This window comes from Nerophis ophidion, linkage group LG10 (assembly GCF_033978795.1).
Source record: "Nerophis ophidion isolate RoL-2023_Sa linkage group LG10, RoL_Noph_v1.0, whole genome shotgun sequence".
NCBI lineage: Eukaryota > Metazoa > Chordata > Actinopteri > Syngnathiformes > Syngnathidae > Nerophis > Nerophis ophidion.
In genome coordinates, this window is record NC_084620.1 from 14,826,740 (window position 1) to 14,848,177 (window position 21,438).

The 21,438-nt window shown below is 37.6% G+C and overlaps 1 protein-coding gene across 11 annotated transcripts in view; it reads left to right on the forward strand.

The window, feature by feature from the left end:
- The window catches only part of elavl2 (ELAV like neuron-specific RNA binding protein 2), a 119,967-nt gene that overhangs the window by 13,195 nt on the left and 85,334 nt on the right, over nt 1-21,438 (forward strand). For 3 of the 11 annotated variants that reach the window (XM_061912567.1, XM_061912573.1, XM_061912568.1), the window contains exon 2: nt 19,167-19,315. The exons of the other annotated variants lie outside the window; for them this stretch is intronic. The gene's annotated coding sequence lies outside the window, so the exon portion shown is untranslated. The remainder of the gene's footprint in view (nt 1-19,166; nt 19,316-21,438) is intronic. 11 annotated transcript variants of the gene reach the window in all.

Below are 21,438 nucleotides of genomic sequence, written 5' to 3' on the forward strand. Positions count from 1 at the left end.
CACGGTTATTCATTATGTTGGGTCAAACAAGTCTTGGCGTAGGGTGTGAATGCGATGCTATCATGCAATTATCATGTCAAATAAAAAGGCTATAGTTAAACGTCATCCATATATTTAAAGACAAATATTTTTTGTTCATTAATAGTACCATCGTGTCAGCATTTTCTCATCACATGATGCATTTATCTCTATTTTTACATTTTTAATAGATAAGTCTTTTTTTAAGTTATGTATACTTTGTGTACAATGACATGTACTAAATATATGTACATTTACATGCTGCATCGGGACAGATCCAATAAGAGTTGGAGCAGAAAAATGTCTTATAGGATTTAACTATACACCATTAAACATTAACAAAATGCTATCTCACATGAATGGTTTTTAAAGTTTTAACTTTGTGAAATGAAAACAAAATCCATAAGTAATATAAAAAACATGGATTTTACATTTTGATATCAATATAAAACACACAACTGTTTGGCAGACAAAGATAAAGTTCAATCATCAAGCTTTGTTTGTCTTCAACAACACCATGTGGTTTAGTACAACAGTTTGGCTACAAAAATGCACAGGAATGATACCTCTCACACCTAATACACAATCTTCACACCTCACCGACAACTTAGCATGTTGACACTTCACAACTTCTGTTCAATTATGACAATTATTGGAACACTGAAAAAGTTAGTAGTTAAATAAAGGACAAGTGGCCATCCCATTAAACAAACGGCAAGACTTTATAAGCAAATGTGCTGCATGTTAATTTTCAGTCACAGCAACTAAATGAAGGACCCTGTGAAACAGCAAAATAAAATGTTTTTCTCCTCAGCTGTATACTTTGTGTGTCGGACAAATGTGTTCGTCTCCAAAATTGTCCTCACCTGTCGTCATCTAATAACAGCATTGCACTCTTAAATGCATGCCAAGACTCCACGAAAGTGAAAGCGAGTGAAATTAAGTAAAACGAAGCGATTGGCTCTGTTTACTCAGAGGGAAAATCAATGGAGCAAGGTCGTATAGTTGCCGCCATGTTTTTCTAAAGCGCTAGTGCTGCTGCGAGTCAGTTTCCAGGAGGGGTGTTTCCTACAATCCATTAATAAATGACTTTTTTTTGGTAATTAAAAATTTAAAGGCCTGTCTGGTATTTTTCTGCCGTTTAGGATTTTATCATAAAAAGCCAAACACAACAAAACAAAACCAAAGGCGTAACGAAAATGACAGCGGACAAGTTGGTGAACGACCAAGTGGCTGAGGCGGGAGGTTGAAAACGGTGTAATGAACAAAGTGGCAAAAGTTAAGTGTGATGACTTTTTCAGTCATAAATGCTTATTTTTATTTTTTGTTTTACTTTTGTGTTCATGTTTCTTCAGTGTTTCCACTCTTTGGCCGTTGGCAAAATTTGGTTCGCTGTCAGTTTTGTTTCGTGTCTTTCACATTCTTTGTAGCTTCAAGTTGTGTTGTGGCCTTTTTATTCGCTGTGACTTTTGCAATCAGGCTTTAGCTAAAAGTTGTGTTGTGGTTTTCTTATTGTCTTGTGGCGTTGCATTTGTTTTGATCTTGTTGGACCACTGTAAGTATCCGCCATTTTATGTCTTAAAGGTGCGTGGCAAAGAGACGTTTAACTACAGCTGTACGCTTGGCTTTTTCACGAGGAGCACAGGTGCTATTATATGAAAAAATGTAGTAGCACAGAAAAATTTTAGGAACAAACAAAAAACATCAATAATTATGAGATGTTCTAAATAACAATATTTTTTTTTACCAAAACTCCAAAAATGTGCATAGTAACAAATGTGCACAGTAACACGCGCATTCAAACATAGTGTGTCAACACGGTGCTATCATAAGGCTTAATGCAACCCTCAAACGATGCATGGTCTATTTTTAGTTGCAATTGCGACTGAATTTGTCGCACCGTACATACAGCCCTGGTTTAACATTCTCATCATTGAAGGGGAACTCCACTTTTTTGGGAATTTTGCTTATCGTTCACAATCATTATTAACCGTAATGTGGTGTTGAGTTTTAAGTAATCACATTGCATGTTTAGTTTAAAATACGGTTTCATACCGTATATTGCCATTCGGCCTAAAAATACCAGAATATCAGTTTTGGTCTATATTGCCCAGCCCTAATGTGTGCGTCTGGTTGCGCGCGAATGATGATGTTTGACTATCGATTTTAAAGTACAGTCAAAACCTGTGATAACAGCGACCTGCTCATAGCAGCCACAAACATTTCCCCCTTAAAGAAAAGTAATGTGAAACTAAGGATGGGACGATTTATAAAAAAACAATATGAAATGTTGGGTTAACCTGATGATATATTTCTCAATATTTTGCATTAGCCTTGAATGAACACTTGATGCATATAATCACAGCAGTATAATGATTCTATGTAGCTACATTAAAACGTTCTTGTTCATTCTGCATTAATATATGCTCATTTGAAACTTTAATGCAGAGAAGGAAATCGCAACTAACTCAATTGACCAAAACTGTATTTATTAAACAGTTGTTAAGCAGCAGCACAAACATCGTGTCATTTCAAAACAGAAAATGCAAGATGGTCAGAAACATTTTAAAACTAGCTATGAGTGCACTTTTGTGCATTATGTCAGTAAGATGACATATCAAAACAACACTAAATTAAAGTGCACCTTTTGTACAGAACACCACTACAATAGTTTAAAACAAATAAAGTGCACTTTTGTGCATGATGTCACACAAGACATTTCAATAACTGTCAGATAAAAATTAGCTGCATAATAGGGATTAAAATAGTGTATGTCCTTCGCTATGTGTTAGGTTCCTGCGGATGTTATCTCCTTCTGTTATTTCTTTCATAAAGTGTTGATGTGGAAATGGTTGCCTCGGCATTTTGTTGGTGTGGCACCGAAAGGAGATGTTTACATGCGGAGTTTCAAGCACTCTTCATTCTCTAGCGGGTGACTTTTCAAATGATGCTACATATTAGTAGTCATGCTACTTTTTGTAGCAACGCTTTTGCCCCACACTTGACCAATTACGGTTGTCTGTTCGACATATTCCCACTTGAAGCCAAACCACCGCCAGACAATGGACCCCCTGCATTTTTTCTTGGGAATTAATTCTTCCTTCATTTGTTACCAAATTCGCACCTTCTTTCTCTCGTACTACCACTCGCACCACAGGTAACGTTACCATGCCGCTGCATTACATACGTATGTGATGTATGTAATAAGGTGCGCTTGTTTATGTCTCTGTGAGAAGGAGAGACGACAAAGAGTGAGAAGAGCCTGTAGCGTAATGCCCGCAGCTAAAAGCAACTGCGTGAGAACGAATACTCGAATATCACGACAGTCATTTTTTATATTACAGAGACAAACCCGCGATATATTGATGTATTGCCCAGCCCTACTGTGCAGGATCGCCATTAATGTCGCAATTTTTTTGTCAAACACTTTTTTCATACCATTCATATATTATCCATCTAGAGTTCTCACATCCATACTTTTTAACATATGACTCCATCTGCCGAGCCTGCCACTACGGCACCTTTTGTGTCTTCTTCTGAGACTTCCGCCCAATTTCCTGTCATATACTGTATCGGTGTCATTGATTTTGCTGCTGTTTTTGTTTTATGAGTGTGCGGCAGTGGTATGAGAGCATCTTTAGCTCTGCTAGCATGCTTTTGCATCTGACTTGGCTTTGGATGTCCCATCTGTCATCCACACTCTTTTTGTGGGTATTTTGAACTCGTGGGCTTTTATTTTTTCAAGGACACGTCACGGAGCTTCCTTCGCTCGACGGCTTGTCACGCACACCCGCGTGGCGGATTGAATCCTCGGAGGAGTCAGCATAGTAAGGATTCGTGCCTCCTCGCTTTAAAGGGCTCAGTCACATCAGTGCACGCTGATCTTGCCATTGCCTTGAGGTGCGGCTGTGCTAGTTAGTCACCAAACAGTTTCACGCTCCAGTGTAGTGTGATGCTCGTATGTTTTCAAACACTACATATAAAATTTAACCTACTTTAAAGGTATGACAGTCTTCTATTAAGATGTTTTTTCAATCCTTCCTGTTTGAAGAATTACATGCTGTAATTAATCCTCTGATGGGCCGAATATGACCCCTGGGCTGAAGCAGGGGTGTCCAAACTTTAACTCGGGGGGCCACATTGGCCTTAAAAAAATGTTTCCGAATGCCGACTGCATGTAAAGCCGCGATACATAGACATACACACACATATATAGCCTATACATATACTGTAAATGTGTACATGTGTCAATATATACATATGTGATATATTCATTTGTGTCCGCGTGTGTGCTTGCGCGTACTAGGGTTGTCTGTACCAAATACATTGTGATACTTTCCCATGATTTTTAAAATAAAGGGGACCACAAAAAATGTCAATTGTTGGCTTAATTTTACTAAAAAATCTCACAATACACTAAACTAATGGTTCTTATTGCACTCAAACAACCATTTTAGAAGACTAAAGTTAAAATTAAGACATAACACATTATGCTTTTCTTGTTGCACTCAAAGAACAATTTACAATTTTATATATTACACGTCGCCTACCATAATCTAGAATGGAAAGCTTTGTCATGTATTAAATGATTATTGTTGTCTAAGACAAATACAATTATTTGTAAATACAAAAATATATACTATAGCTAAAAGTACAGAGGACATGTAACATGTCAAACACACATTGTTAAAGAAAACCCAAATTATAGCAATGTTACAAAATTTCATAATTTCACTTGCATTAGTTTGCGCTACTTGGGCGATTTGGACGCCACTAATATTTGGCATCAAGCCAACCAGCTGATTGCGCGTCTACCTATCTATGTGCCCAGCAGGAGAGGGAGGTAACTACATGAGCTTTGTGCAGGGCCTGGGTTATTGTTATTTCAATGTTTACCTAAGTTTGAAGCGCAGGTGGTCTTGCCACCTTTTGTCGAGGCATGGTTTAAAGCACTGCTTGCAGCGTGGCGCTTCCGTGTTTAAGGCGTCAACTTGATTGATAGTTTTGTAGCCCAAATACCTCAATGTTGAACTTCAAGTACCCATTATACTAACCATCCATCCATTTCCTACCGCTTATTCCCTTTTGGGGTCGCGGGGGACGCTGGCGCCTATCTCAGCTACAATCGGGCGGAAGGGGGGGTACACCCTGGACAAGTCGCCACCTCATCGCAGGGCCAACACAGATAGACAGACAACATTCACATTCACACACTAGGGCTAATTTAGTGTGAATTCAAGATGTTCCTTGGCTTAGCTTAGTCATTGCAATGCGACATCAAGCATAATTTTAAAAAAGTACCTGTATTTTTCAAAGGCAGTACAGTACCATTTTCAATTAATTGGTACTGCGGTACTTTATTCGTACTGATATACCATACACCGCTAATATGTATTGTATATGTACTCTGTGTATGTGTATTAGAGCTGGACAATACAGCCTTTTATTAATATCTCGATATTTTTAGGCCATGTCACGATACACGGTATATCTATATTTTGCCTTAGCTTTGAATTAACACTTAATGTGTATAATCACACTAGTATGATGATTGTATGAGTCTACATTAAAACATTTGTGTTCATCCTGCATTATATGCTAATTTTTAACTTTCATGCTGAGAGGAAAATAAGTCAATTTACCAAAACTGTATTTATTAAACAGTTATTAAGCAGTGGCACTGATATTTCTAAAACAAAAAGTGCAAGATTGTCAGACATTTTTTAAAACAAGCTATTAGTGCACTTTTGTGAATGATGTCACCAGGATGACATATAAAAAACACTAAATTAAAGTGTATTTTTGTACAGAACGCCACTACAATAGTTAAAAACAAATAAAGTGCACTTTTGTGCATGATGTCACAAGATATTTCAATAACTGTCAAAGAAAAATGAGCTGCATTATAGCTTCTTGCGGACATTATCTCCTTCTGTTGTTGACTTTTGTTTCCATACAGTGTTGATCTGGAAATAGTTGCTTCGGCATTTTGTTGGTGTGGCACCGGCCGGAGGTGTTGACATGCAGAGTTTCAAGCACTCCTCATTCTCTAGCGGGTTACTATTCAAATGATGCTACATTAGCAGTGCTTGTAGCAACGCTATAGCCGCATAGATGTTGGAACATATTTCCGCTTGAAGCCAAACCACCCCCGGACAATAAATCCTGTGATGTTTTTCTTTGTAATAACTCTTCCTCCATTTTTTACCAGATTCGCACCTTCTCTCTCTCGTATTACCACTCTTACCTCACCGCTAGCATCACAGCTAACGTTACCATGTCACTACCTCTCTGCTCCGCGGGAGCGTGTGACATTTTCAAACAAGCTATGAGTGCACTTCTGTGCATGTCACTAAAATGACATATCAAAACAACACTAGATAAAGTGCACTTTTTTTTACAGAATCCACTACAATATTTTAAAACCAATAGTGCACTTTTGTGCATGATGTCACACAAGATATTTCAAAAACTGAAGAAAAAAATGAGCTGCATAATAATAGGAAATCAAATTGTGTATGTCCTTCGCTATGTGGTAGGTTTTAGGGCTGCAAATAACGATTAATTTGATAATCGATTAATCTGTCGATTACTTCGATGAATCGATTCATAATCGGATACAAAAGACGAACTACATTTGTATCGTTTCCAATACTTTATTTTAAAAAACCGCATACTGGCACCATGTCCTTTCGACTTGCCAAACATAACAATAACAAGGCAAGTGTTAGAAAAATGTTGTTTTTTATAAAGTGCACCATTGTCATGCACATAAGCAATAATTTTGCTTAGGGGAATTTCAAACTTGCCTTCTACCTATTCTAACCATTCTGCAGTGTTGGATGCTGAAATATCTTTTCGCTAGTAGTATGGTCGTAAGGCAGATTGACTTCATGTTTCATTCGTCTCCAATGTAGTGGCATGTATTGCCAAGCTGGCTACACTTGTCCACACATCAGTGGTCAGAACATTTTTGCTCTGGGTGGCTTTAGTGTTGCTTGAAATGTCTGCTCATACTTCTTCTCCATCAGTTTGGTAAAATGGGTCCTCGAGGGAAGAGTGTAACCAGGACATAAATCATTTTTCTGAAACCGTCATCCTCCACCATTGGTAGTGGCCTCATGTCAGTTACCAACATATTTAGGACACTATCACCTTCCTTTGTACCAAGTCTCTAATGCTGGCTTGTTTCTTTCTAAAATGAGAGAAACCATATCATGAACGTACATAGTAGCAACACTTACATGTAACTCAATACATACTTAGTTGATTTATTTAATAAATTCTGATGTAAAAGGCACATTTTTTTCAAATCATGGTCACTGCTGCCTGGTTTTTCTTGTTATATTGTTATTTTTACTGTTATTTTTATTCTTATGTTGCTTTTTTATTTTTATTCTTACTGTAATATTTAATATTTTCTTCTTTTTTTTTTTTCCGTTCAAACCCCCGTTATTTACTTTTTAAATTTGATCTCAATTCTGTACACTGCTGCTGGAATTTAAATGTTCCTCAGGAAACTCCCTAAAGGAATCAATAAAAGTTTATCTATCTATCTATCTATCTATCTATCTATCCATCCATCCATCCATCTATATATCTATCTATCTATCTATCTATCTATCTATCTATCTATCTATCTATCTATCTATCTATCTATCTATCTATCTATCTATCTATCTATCTATCTATCTATCTATCTATCTATCTATCTATCTATCTATCTATCTATCTACACCACCACATTAAAAAAAAGCTAAATGAAATAAATGGACATTGGGGATGCAGCATGCAACAATAATAACACAGACGTAACTCATCAGATCAGAACTGAATCAGATATTGTACACGTTTCTGTTGTGAATAATAAAGGATTCATTTTAGGCTGCCTGTGAATAATAGCATGAAATATTCCAGCACCTTCATAACGTTTAGTTATACTAAAGCGTCACTCAAATATTATATAGCTTAATTGTGTCCGGCTACATTGATCCATTATGAAACCAACCTGAGATATTTCTGTCCGTTTATTGCCTTAAAAAAAATCGCCTCGTTAACAACATATTAAAAACACACAAAGACGGACAACGGCTCAATGTACTCGGACTATGGACTTAAAAAGTTACGTACCGAGAGTTTTTTTTCTTCATCCATGGATCCAACATGCTTCCACTTAAGGTGCTCCCGAAGCGATATGTGCCACGCAAGGTCGATGCTGCACGTTTTGGAGGAAACGGTCTTCTTTGCAGTGTTAAGGGTGAAGAATTCCCACACTTTTGATGACTTAGGTCTTAGACTTTTCTCCATTGCACTTACACTATCGCTCCTGCTTTCCTCCGCCATTTTTCAAATGTTTCCAGACAAAGAATACAGCTTGGTCACGTGAGCTGCACATGACACATCATTGGCTGGCTTACTGCCACCGCCCTGGCGCTGTTTTGTACTTATTTGCACTTATTTGCACTGATTATTGTTTCTCAGCTTTTTGTAAATGTTGCAGTTCCTAAATAAAGGTTTAGGAAAGAACGAAAGGAAAAAAAAAAAGAGCCTCAGCGCATGTGCACTGCATACATCCAACAAATCGATGACTAAATTAATCGCCAACTATTTTTATAATTGATTTTAATTTATTTAATCTATTAGTTGTTGCAGCCCTAGTAAGTTTCATACAGTGTTCATCTGGAAATGGAAGACGCCAGCCTCAATTGGGTCATTGCTGCTTGCTTCGGAGATGTTGACATGCGTAGTTTTAAACACTCCTTATTCTCTAGCGGGTGACTTTTCAAATGATGCTACAAGTTAGTAGTGCTGCTACTTTTTGTAGCAACGCTTTTCCCCGCATACTTAACATATTACGGTTGTCTGTTCGACATCTTCCCGCTTGAAGCCAATCCTCCGCCAGACGATGGACCCCCTGCTGTTTTTCTTGGGAATGAATTATTCCTCCATTTGTTACAAGATTGGCATCTTCTCTCTCTCTCTCTCTCTCTCTCTCTCTCTCTCTCTCTCTCTCTCTCTCTGTCTGTCTGTCTGTCCCTCTTGTATTACCACTCCACAAGCATCACAGCTACGTTACCATTCCGCTACTTCTCTGCTCCGCGAGGGCGTATGACGTATGTTAGAAGGTGCGCTTGTTTTAACTCTGTGAGAAGGAGAGACAAGAAAGAGTGATAAAAGCCTGTAGTGTAATGCCCGCAGCTAAAATCAACTGCGTGTCAACGTATACTCGAATATCACGATATAGTCATTTTCTATATCGCACAGAGACAAACCCGCGATATATCAAGTATATTTGATATATTGCCCAGCCCTAGTGTGTATGTGTGTGTGTGTGTGTGTGTGTGTGTGTGTGTGTATATGTATATAATTAGGGGCGCAACAATACACATATTCGTCTTGAACCGTTCGATACAATGGTCTTGGTTCGGTTTATCAACTTCTGACTGTGCAGTCCGCGCTGAAACATCAGTGGATCTGCAGCGGCGGCGATGACCAAGAAGAACGCGGAGTTGGAATATAATTACAACTCTTTATGTACATATTTATTTACAGATTATAACAATTAGTTATTCACTGAAATGTTATTAATTGCTACTGATCACAGTTGAAATCTTGAAATGAAGGGCTTTTAATGACTAAAACATTAACCTGGACAACATTTTAACAGCTGGTTGGCTCAGATTTTATTATTTTCATTGCATTCACATGCTGCAGTGGACAGTGCACAATTTATCTTTCGGTATTAATGCAGTATCTGAAGCACCGTCTCTGGTCGATGTGCAAATATTGACATTAAATAAATGCTTAATCCAACAAAATGTGCAAAGTATTGTAATTAAGAAATTAGTAGTGTACAACTCAGGTTTTAAAGCCATATTAGTAACAATACATGCAAATAAATTACAGTCACATTAAGCAAGCAGAAACAAACATGTCTTACAGAATATTGTAAACATCGGAATAAACTTGCGTCTGGACATCTGTGACAAAACAAACCTGTTACCCTCTTCAGTCATTTATGGAAAAATCTAACCAACTTCAGCATATAAAAAAAAATAACTCAAGCAACTACTCAACCATTGCTTCACTGGCTGCAACAACTCAAACACTGCTTCACTGCAAGTTACTCAAAGTGCTTTCGGCCAGGTAGAACATAACGGGGGTCAAGCACGTGTATGAGATTCTTGTACCCAGATTTCTCAACTATGCTGAGCGGTAGCATGTCCTTCGCTAATTGATACACCACTGCATCCGTTATTTCTTTATAACGTTTTGAATTTTTGTCGTATGGCACTGCTGCCGAGTACCTCTCGATGGTGGTCTGTTGTTGCCGCTTCGTTGCTGTTCCACTTGCACCGGCTGATGTAGATGGTTGTGGCTGTTTGATACTGCTGTACTCCAGCGGGTGAGAGCGGCTCAGGTGGTAAAATAAGTTTGTCGTGTTCCCAGACTTGGTCGGGACGACGACCTTGCAAAGTTTGCAGACAGTATTACTCTGATTCGTATCGGACTTAAAAAATCCAAAATACTGCCAAACTAGTGACGTGACGTGTCCTTTTTTGTTTACAATTTCCTCCCGCGCTGCCGCACTCATATTCCCGTTTCGTTTCACTCCTCGTCGACAGCTAGCTGTTGTTGCTTTTTTTTTTCTTCCTCCTGTTAGCATTTTCCAGAATGCCTTGGGGTTCAGACTCAGCCATGATAGGTCGAGAAGCCAAAGCCCTTACTCTGCCTACACCCCCCAGAATGCCGTGCGGTTCCGCCTCGGCCTTAAGTGTAATTGGCGGAATTACAATGCATAGTAGGCTACCGCCACCTACTGCACCGGAGTTGTAACTACAAGCTCCATTCACAAACAGAGTCCCATTGCTTTTATGAGCGGTCGAGCGAGTCAAAAGCCGAAAAATCTATTTGTGGCTGCCGTAATTCTTTCGTGGCGTGCCGCCACAAATAAATTAATGTGTGGGAAACCCTGGAAGGTCACATTCATTCAATGTTGTTTTTCTCCAGATTCTCGGAACCTTGTGATGATATTACGGACCGCAGATAGAGAAAACCCAAATTTTTTTGCAATGGCTCGTTGAGAAATTTTTTTCTTAAACTATTGGACAATTTTCTCATGCATTTGTTCACAAAGTGGTGACACTCGCAATATCCTTGTTTGTGAATGACTGAGCATTTCATGGAAGCTGCTTTTATACCCAATCATGGCACCCACATGTTCCCAAATAACCTGTTTACCTGTGGGATGTTCCACATAAGTTTTGGATGAGCATTCCTCAACTTTCTCAGTCTTTTTTGCCACTTGCGCCAGCTTTTTTGAAACATGTTGCAGGCATCCAATTCCTTTTGAGCTAATATTTGCAAAAAATAACAGTTTACCAGTTCGAACGTTAAGTATCTTTTCTTTGCGGTCTATTCAATTGAACATATGTTGAAAAGGATGAGCCAATCATTGTAGTGGGTTTTTATTCATGATTTACACAATGTGCCAACTTTACTGGTTTTGTAATGTTTAACAAAAATGCTGTAAAACTATTTAGACGAAAATTTTAGTTTTTATTCGTTAATAGGATCAGTGTATCAGATTTTTATAATATGATGCCTTTATCCCTATTTGTACATGTTCATAGATGTATTAACTTATGTACACTTACATGTGCTAATTTGTGTACATGCTGTATCTGGACAGATCCATGGAGAGTTTGAGCTGCAATATGTCATGTAGGTTTAATTTGTACACCATAAAACATTAACAAAATGCTATGTCACCTGAATGGTTATTGAAGTAATTACTTTGGGAATGAAAAAAACACAAGTAGTGTAAAAAACATATTTTACACTACTTGGCGTAGTGGGTAAAGCGGCCGTGCCAGAAATCTGAGGGGTGCAGGTTCGCTTCCCACCTATTGACATCCAAATCGCTGCCGTTGTGTCCTTGGGCAGGACACTTTACGCTTGCCCCCGGTGCCGCTCACACTGGTGAATGAATGATGAATGAATGATAGGTGGTGGTCAGAGGGGCCGTAGGCGCAAACTGGCAGCCACGCTTCCGTCAGTGTACCCCAGGGCAGCTGTGGCTACTGATGTAGCTTACCACCACCAGGTGTGAATGAATGATGGGTTCCCACTTCACTGTGAGCGCTTTGAGTATCTAACAATAGAAAATCGCGATATAAATCTAATCCATTATTATTATTATTATTATTATTATTATTACTTGTAAAAAAATAGATATATAATCGAATCGTGACCTCAAGAATCGATATTGAATCGCAGCCCTAATACATACATACATATATACTAGGGGTGTAACAGTACACAAAAAATTCTGTTCGGTACATACCTCGGTTTGGAGGTCACGGTTCGGTTCTCTTTTGGTACAGTAAGAAAACAAAATATAAATTTTTTTGGTTATTTATTTACCAAATTTGTAAACAATGGCTTCATCCTTTTAACATTGGGAACACTAGAATAATTCTGCACACATTAATTAACATTAAACTGCGTCAACTTGTTGCTCAGATTAAATTAAATGACAAAACTTTTCTTCCACATATAAAAAGTGCAACATTAAACGGTTTTAAGTCAACTCATCATGCTTAATTTATTACAGCATTTGGGAAGCCTGTAGTTGATTTTTATTATGTAAATGCTATATTTTTATCAACATGTGATAGCAGGGACCCTGCCCTTCAAACTAGGCTGCTACATTACTAATGATTAATGTAACTATATCTGAAAAAAATAGTACAACAGCAATCTGAGAGACTATTCATCCCTGAACACCATGGAGTTCATGGAGGCTTTATGATGCACTTACAATATTATATCACTAGCATACGCACGCACGCATGCACACACACACCACACGATGAGCTTATATATATATATATATATATATATATATATATATATATATATATATATATATATATATGTGTATATATATATATATATATATGTGTATATGTATATGTACTGGGGCAAAAAAAGTATTTAGTCAGCTCACTACAACTATACTTGGTTTACTGCAGAATGTTTGTGAGAACAAAATAACTGAGGGAAAAAAAGTAGTTCTATTTACCCCCATAAATTTTATTGAAAAAGCAAAACCGTGGCCCTAAAAACAGGTACAGACCATAGCGTGGGTTACCTGTACTGTTGCACCTCGAGTAAGCACAATTATAAATATGGACAAAATGTTGCCATTCAAACTGTGTTCATTCATAGTTTTGATGCCTTCAGTGACAATCTATAATGTAAAAGTCATGAAAATATAAAGAAAACTCATTGAATGAGGTTTGTTATATATATATATATATATATATATATATATATATATATATATATATATATATATATACACAAACACACACACACACACAGTGGGGCAAAAAAGTATTCAGTCAGCCACCGATTGTGCAAGTTCTCCCACTTAAAATGATGACAGAGGTTATGGTGGAAAATAAGTATTTGGTCATTCAAACAAGGAAGATCTCTGGTTCTCACAGAGCTGTAACTTCTTCTTTAAGAAGCTCTTCTGTCCTTCACTTGTTACCTGTATTAATGGCACTTGTTTAAACTCGTTATCTGTATAAAAGACACCTGTTCTCAGCTTCAGTCAGACTCCAAACTCCACTATGGCCAAGACCAAAAAGCTGTCGAAGGACACCAGGAAAATAATTGTAGACCCGCACCAGACTGGGAAGAGTGAATCTACTATAGGCAAGCAGCTTGGTGTAAAAAAAATCAACTGTGGGAGCAATTATCAGAAAATGGAAGACATACAAGACCACTGATAATTTCCCTCGATCTGGGGCTTCACGAAAGATCCCATCCCGTGGGGTTAAAATGATCATGAGAACGGTGAGCAAAAATCCCAGAACCACACGGGAAGACCTGGTTAATGACCTGCAGAGAGCTGGGACCAAAGTAACAAAGGTTACCATCAGTAAAACACTACGCTGACAGGGAATCAAATCCTGCAGTGCCAGACGTGTCCTCCTGCTTAATTCAGTGCATGTCCAGGCCAGGCTGACGTTTGCCAGAGAGCACATGGATGATACAGGAGAGGATAGGGAGGAAAAAGAATACTGAGTTGCATCCCATTAACACCATACCTAGTGTGAAGCATGGGGGTGGAAACATCTATGCTTTGGGGTTGTTTTTCTGCTAAGGGGACAGGACGACTGATCCGTGTTAAGGAAAGAATGAATGGGGCCATGTATCGTGAGATTTTGAGCCAAAACCTCCTTCCATCAGTGAGAGCTTTGAAGATGAAACGTGGCTTGGTCTTCCAGCATGACAATGATCCCAAACACACCGCCCGGGCAACAAAGGAGTAGCTCCGTAAGAAGCATTTGAAAGTCCTGGAGTGGCCTAGCCAGTCTCCAGACCTTAACCTCATAGAAAATCTCTGGAGGGAGTTGAAAGTCTGTGTTGCTCGGTGACAGCCCCAAAACATCACTGCTCTCGAAAAGATCTGCATAGAGGAATGGGCCAAAATACCAGCTACTGTGTGTGCAAACCTGGTAAAGACTTATAGTACTATTTTGACCTCTGTTATTGGCAACAAAGGTTATAATACAAAGTATTGAGTTGAATTTTTGTTATTGACCAAATACTTCTTTTCCACCATAATTTACAAATAAATTATTTGAAATTTCTACAATGTGAATTCCTGGATTTTTTTTTTTTCACATTCTGTGTCTCACACTTGAAGTGTACCTATGATGAAAATTACAGACCTCTGTCATCATTTTAAGTGGGAGAACTTGCAGAATCGGTGGCTGACTAAATACTTTTTTTGCCCCACTGTGTGTGTGTGTGTGTGTGTGTGTGTGTGTATGTATATATATATATATATATATATATATATATATATATATATATATATATATATATATATATATATATATATATATATATATATAACACACCTTCTCATTCAATGTGTTTTCTTTATATTTTCATGACTTTTACTTTATAGATTGTCCCTGAAGGCATCAAAACTATGAATGAACACAGTTTGAATGGCAACATTTTGTCCATATTTATAATTGTGCTTACTCGAGGTGCAACAGTACAGGTAACCCACGCTATGGTCTGTACCTGTTTTTAGGGCCACGGTTTTGCTTTTTCAATAACATTTATGGGGGTAAATAGAACTACTTTTATTCCCTCAGTTATTTTGTTCTTTTGCTTATCATCACAAACATTCTGCAGTAAACCAAGTATAGTTGTAGTGAATACTACAAGACTTATTTCGTTAACATTTATTAAACAGCATTTTCAAATGGCAAATTATTTGTATTCTTTAGTTACTTGTATACATCAGTGCTTCTCACCAGGGATTTAGCGAACAACAAGCAGTGACCCACACTGGAGCAATTTCTATTAGGGCTGCAACTAACGATTAATTTGATAATCGATTAATCTGTCAATTATTTTTTTCCATAAATCGATTAATAATCGGATAAAAGAGAAAAACTACATTTCTATCCTTTCCAATACTTTATTTAAAAAAAAAAAAAAACGCACACAGGCACCATGTCCTTTCGACTTGCCAAATAAAACAAGGCAAGTGTTACAAAAATGTTTTTTTTTATAACGTGCACCATTGTCATGCACAATAGCAATAATTTTGCTTAGGCGAATTTCAAACCTGGCTACTTACCTATTCCAACCATTTTGCAATGTTTGATGCTGAATGTATATCCTCTAGCGGCGTGGTCGTAAGGCAGGTTAACTTCATGTTCCATTTGTCTCCAATGTAGTGGCATGTATTGCGAAGGTATGCTACACTAAATTGTCCACACATCAGTAGTGAGAGCAAGTTTGCTCTGGGTGGCTTTTATGTCATTTTTCACTGCTTGAAATGTCTGTTCGTACTTCCTCTCCATCAGTTTGGTAAAATGGTTCCTCGAGGAAAGAGTGTAACCAGGGTTGAGGACATAAATCATTTTTCTGAAACAGTCATCCTCCACCATTGATAGTAGCCTCATGTCAGATACCAACATATTCAGGATAGCATCAGTCAATGCAGCCGCTTGCTGTGGTATGCACACCTTCCTTTGTACCAAGTCGCTAATGCTGGCTTGTTTCTTTCTGAAATGAGAGAAACCATATTATGAACTTACATCGTAGCAACATTTTCATGTAACTTAATACACACCTAGTTGATTTATTTAATAATTTCTGATGTAAAAGGCACAATTTTTTATATCTTGGTCACTGCTGCCTAGTTTTTCTTGTTATATGATTTTTACTGTTATATTTTTATTCTTATGTTGCTTTTTTATTTTTATTCTTATTGTAATATTTTCTTTTTCCATTTAAACCCCCATTATTTACTTTTTAAATGCGATCTCAATTCTGTACACTGCTGCTAGAATTTAAATGTTCCTGAGGAAACTCCCTGAGGGAATCAATAAAAGTTCAATCTATCCATGCCACCACATTAAAAAAAAAGCTAAATGAAATAAATGGACATAGGGGATGCAACATACACCAATAATAACAGACATGTAACTCCTCAGATCAGAACTGAATCAGATATTGTACACGTTTCTGTTGTGAATAATAAAGGATTCATTTTAGGCTGCCTCTGAATAATTGCACGAAATATTCCAGCACTTTCATACCGTTTAGTTATACTAAAGCGTCACTCAGATCTAAATATATTTATATAGCTTTATGGGGCCTGGCTACATTGATCCATATGAAACCAACCTGAGATATTTCTGTCCATTACGTTTATTTCCAAATTGGTTAAGCTGCGTTTTCTTTCTCAAAACGGAGTCAAATGTGCCGGAGAAACCTCATCAGCCCCGCATTGCAACAAAGGGATAATGTTAACGTTACTCACAAAAAAGCTGAACCTATGAATGCCTGTTGCCACTCATAACAACACAGAAAATGAAGACGTTGCATTCTCCAAAAAGTTCCTAACACTCTGAAAGTTAATACACAACAGTTGCTGCTGCGCTTCCTGAAAAAAATCTCCTCGTTAACAAAATATTAAAATGACACTGACGGACACAACAGATTAATGTACTCTGACTATGGACTGAAAAAGTTACGTACCGTGAGTTCTTCCCTTCATCCATGGCTCCCACGTGCTTCCTGTTCAGGTGCTCCCGAAGCGATGTAGTACTTCCGTGGCACGCAGGAAACAGTCTTCTTTGCAGTGTTTAAAGTGAAGTATTCCCACACTTTTGACGACTGACGTCGTACACTTTTCTCCATTGCAACATTAACCTCTGGATGTTTCTGCGCCGAACTATCGGTACTGTTAACCGCCATTTTCCCAATGTTTCCAAACAAACGAGACTACGTGGTCATGTGAGCTGCACATGACACATCATTGGCTGGCTTACTTCCACCTCATGAGGCATAGCCTCAGCGCCGCCCTGGCGCTGTTTTGTGCTGTATTTGTACCTTTTTTGATTATTGTTTCTCAGCTGTTTGTAAATGTTGCAGTTTATAAATAAAGGTTTAGGAAAGAAAGGGAAAAAAAAAAAAACCTCAGCGCATGCGCATTGCATACATCCAACGAATCCATGACTAAAATAATCGCCAACTATTTTGATAATCGATTTTAATCGATTAGTTGATGCAGCCCTAATTTCTATATCTTATTTTGAATGCAAATACATTAAAGTACAGTGAGTTTGAGGTGCTGTAAAATAATGTGTACCAACACATAAACCAAGTTTAAAGGCCTACTGAAACCCACTACTATCCACCATGCAGTCTGATAGTTTATATATCAACGATGAAATATTAACATTGCAACACATGCCAATACGGGCTTTTTAGTTTACTAAATTACAATTTTAAATTTCCCGGGAGTTTCATCTTCAAAACGTCGTGTAATGATGACGTGTACCCAAGACGTCACAGGTTTTTAGAAAGTATGAGCGCTACACACACACACAGCTAAATGTTGTGTGCTTTAACGGCATAATTACACAGTATTTTGGACATCTGTGTAGCTGAATCTTTGGCAATTTGTTCAATTAATATTCGAGAAGTCAAAGTAGCATGATTGAGTTGGGAAGCTTTAGCCTTTAGCCACACAAACACACGGTGATTCCTTGTTTAAAATTCCCGGAGGTGAAAATTTACTATGGATCAGAGCGCGGTCAAGAGAACATGAAACACGACGGAATGTCAACCAGCAGGTTTCGGTGAGAAAATTGTGGTTAAAAAGTCAGTTCTTACCGGAGAAAAGCTGAGCTTGTGCCGTCCATAGCTGCCTTCGACTCCCCTGAGACAAAGCGCGTCAAGACACCCGTGGAGACACACTTCCGACTATCAGGTACTATTTAACTCACTAAAACACTAGCAACACAATAGAAAGATAAGGGATTTCCCAGAATTATCCTACTAAGTATGTCTAAAAACATCCCAATGCAATCGCGTGTTTTTTTTTTTTTTATTTATTTTTTTTTTTTTTTTAAGTCCGTTGCTATCAATATCCTCAAACACGAATCTTTCATCCTCGCTCAAATTAATGGGGAAATTGTCGTTTTCTCGGTCCGAATAGCACTTTTTGTGGGAGGCTCCCATTAAAAACAATGTGAATATGTGAGGAGCCCCCACACTTGCGACGTCATCGTCTGCGACTTCCGGTTGAGGCAGGGCTTTTGTCTTACCACCGAAAGTTGCGAACTTTATCGTGGATGTTCTCTACTAAATCCTTTCAGCAAAAATATGGCAATATTGCGAAATGATCAAGTATGACACATAGAATGGACCTGCTATCCCCGTTTAAATAAGAAAATCTCATTTCAGTAGGCCTTTAATGATTGTCAGGAACCAAAATGTTTTATCCACTAAAAAAGAACACAGCGTCTGCAGAGTTTTTTAGAAGAGCAATCTTGCAGACACAAACAGTCTGAATGAATAAATATTCATACATAAAAAGGCTTTTTATGATTGAATTAGTGGGTGTGTTGATTATCCCATTTGGGACCAATACAAATGTTCTCTGAGTGCCTGCAAGTCCGCATTCAGGGCAGGATTACTGGTGAGCTGCAGCAGATAGTAAAACTAAAGTTGCTGTTCCTTTCAAATGTTTTAACTTTTATGCTAGTGTTAGTCACATTTATTTATTTTGCTTTTTTTGGTTGCACTTCCAGCTGTGTAAGGGGAAGAGTCGCAACGCAATTGAACATTGATTACGTCGTGAGGAGACTGACTTTCGCGACAGTGGAACGAGATGGTCGTGCACATGGACACACTTTCACACAAACCCACGCAAATGTACACAAACGGTGTACGTTTGCAGGTGAGAGGCATGATTTATGATCTACAGTGAACTTGCAGGGAGCAAGGAAGCAGCAAACCACTCCATGATGTAAACATAGGCACACAAGCTTAGTTTATTGAATATTTAGAATGCATAAAAAAAAAAAAAATCCAGCCGTCATCTTTGTGAATGATAGGGAAAATTCCAAAAAAGTGCAGTTCCCCTTATTATAGTATATACACACAAAGACTTTAGCCAGAGGCACCAACCTGCCAACTGCTGCATGATGCTGTGTTCTGAAAATTACTTTTAAAAAGTATTTTATTGTAGTTACTCGTTACTTTACCAAAAAAGTTTAGAAATTACTGACTGACTGACTTACTCTTTAGTACATGTAATTAATTACTAGAGAAATTAATTACTTTGTTACTTAAAAAAATACACCTCAAATATCTGGCATAATGCAGTTACGTAGGTTTCAGTGTGTGCATGATCCTTTTAAAAGGGGGTGCCTGTTGTTTAGTGATGTGACGTCTGCTAGTCCACTCTGTAGTCTTGAGACGAGACAAGAACAAACCTGTATTTTTCTTTTGAGGATTTTAAAGATGATAAACGCTCGGAAGATGCAGCTAATGGGAGTTGTTGTAGCCGAAAACAACTTTTTAACCCTCCAATGTTTTAAATAAACGCTGCAAGTTTATATATAAAAAGGCAATAGACATTCATAACAATATGCAGGCAGTTTTAACTTTTTAAGGTCAAGGCAAGTGCTGCCTTTAAAGGAGGGCTCATATTTTAGGGCACCAGGGCAAGTTGGAAGGTCACCAAGGCAAACATTATTTTCTTTCGAGGCAGAGGCTCTAAAGCGTGTGCGTGCGTGCGTGCGTGCGTGCGTGCGTGCGTGCGTGCGTGTGTGTGTGTGTTTTTGTGTATATTAGGGCTGCGAATCTTTGGGTGTCCCACGATTCGATTCAATATCGATTCTTGGGGTCGCGATTCGATTATAAATCGATTTTTTTTTTCGATTCAACCAGATTCTCGATTCAAAAACGATATTTTCCCGATCCAAAACGATTCTGTATTCATTCAGTACATAGGATTTCAGCAGGATCTACCCCAGTCTGGTGACATGCTAGCAATGTAGTAGATTTTTTTTTAAAAGCTTTTATAATTGTAAAGAACAATGTTTTATCAACTGATTGCAATAATGTAAACTTGTTTTAACTATTAAACTAACCAAAAATATGACTTATTTTATCTTTGTAAAAACATTGGACACAGTGTGTTGTCAAGCTTATGAGATGCGATGCAAGTGTAAGCCACTGTGACACTATTGTTGTTTTTTTTTTATTTTTATAAATGTCTAATGATAATGTCAATGGGGGATTTTTAATCACTGCTATGCTGAAATTATAACTAATATTGATACTGTTTTGAATAATAATTTTTGTTTCACTACTTTTGGTTTGTTTTGTGTCGTGTTTGTGTCTCCTCAATTGCTCTGATTATTGCAGTTTTGAGTGTTGCTGGGTCAGGTTTGGTTTTGGAATTGGATTGCATTGTTATGGTATTGCTGTGTATTGTTGGATTGATTAAAAAAAAGAAAGCGATTTAAAAAAAAAAAAAAAAGAGAGAATCTATTCTGAATCGCACAACGTGAGAATCGCGATTCAAATTCGAATCAATTTTTCCCCACACCCCTAATATAGATATCACACACACACACACACACACACACACACACACACACACACACACACACACACACACACACACACGATATACAAATAATCAAATGTCAATCAATTTAAATAGGTCATACACGATATGATACAGTCGAACTTGTTATAAACTAAGTTGTGTATAAACGACTATATAAAATGCCATGTAACTTTCGTTCCATTGTTTAAATCAGCGACTTATGTTCAAAGTTTACAAAAAGTTCTTATACTAAAATCTTTTAACTAAGTTTTATTTTTTTAAAAATTCAAAATGGTATACTTTGTAAAAGAAACATTATTGTAGATAACTGTTACATGTGCCTCAAGTAGAAATTAAATGTGCATATGAAAGTAACTAAAGCATTAATAACAATGTAATATGGCAGAAACTAAATAGCATAAATAAAAAAAATACAGGTAAAAGATGTGAATGATGGCCAT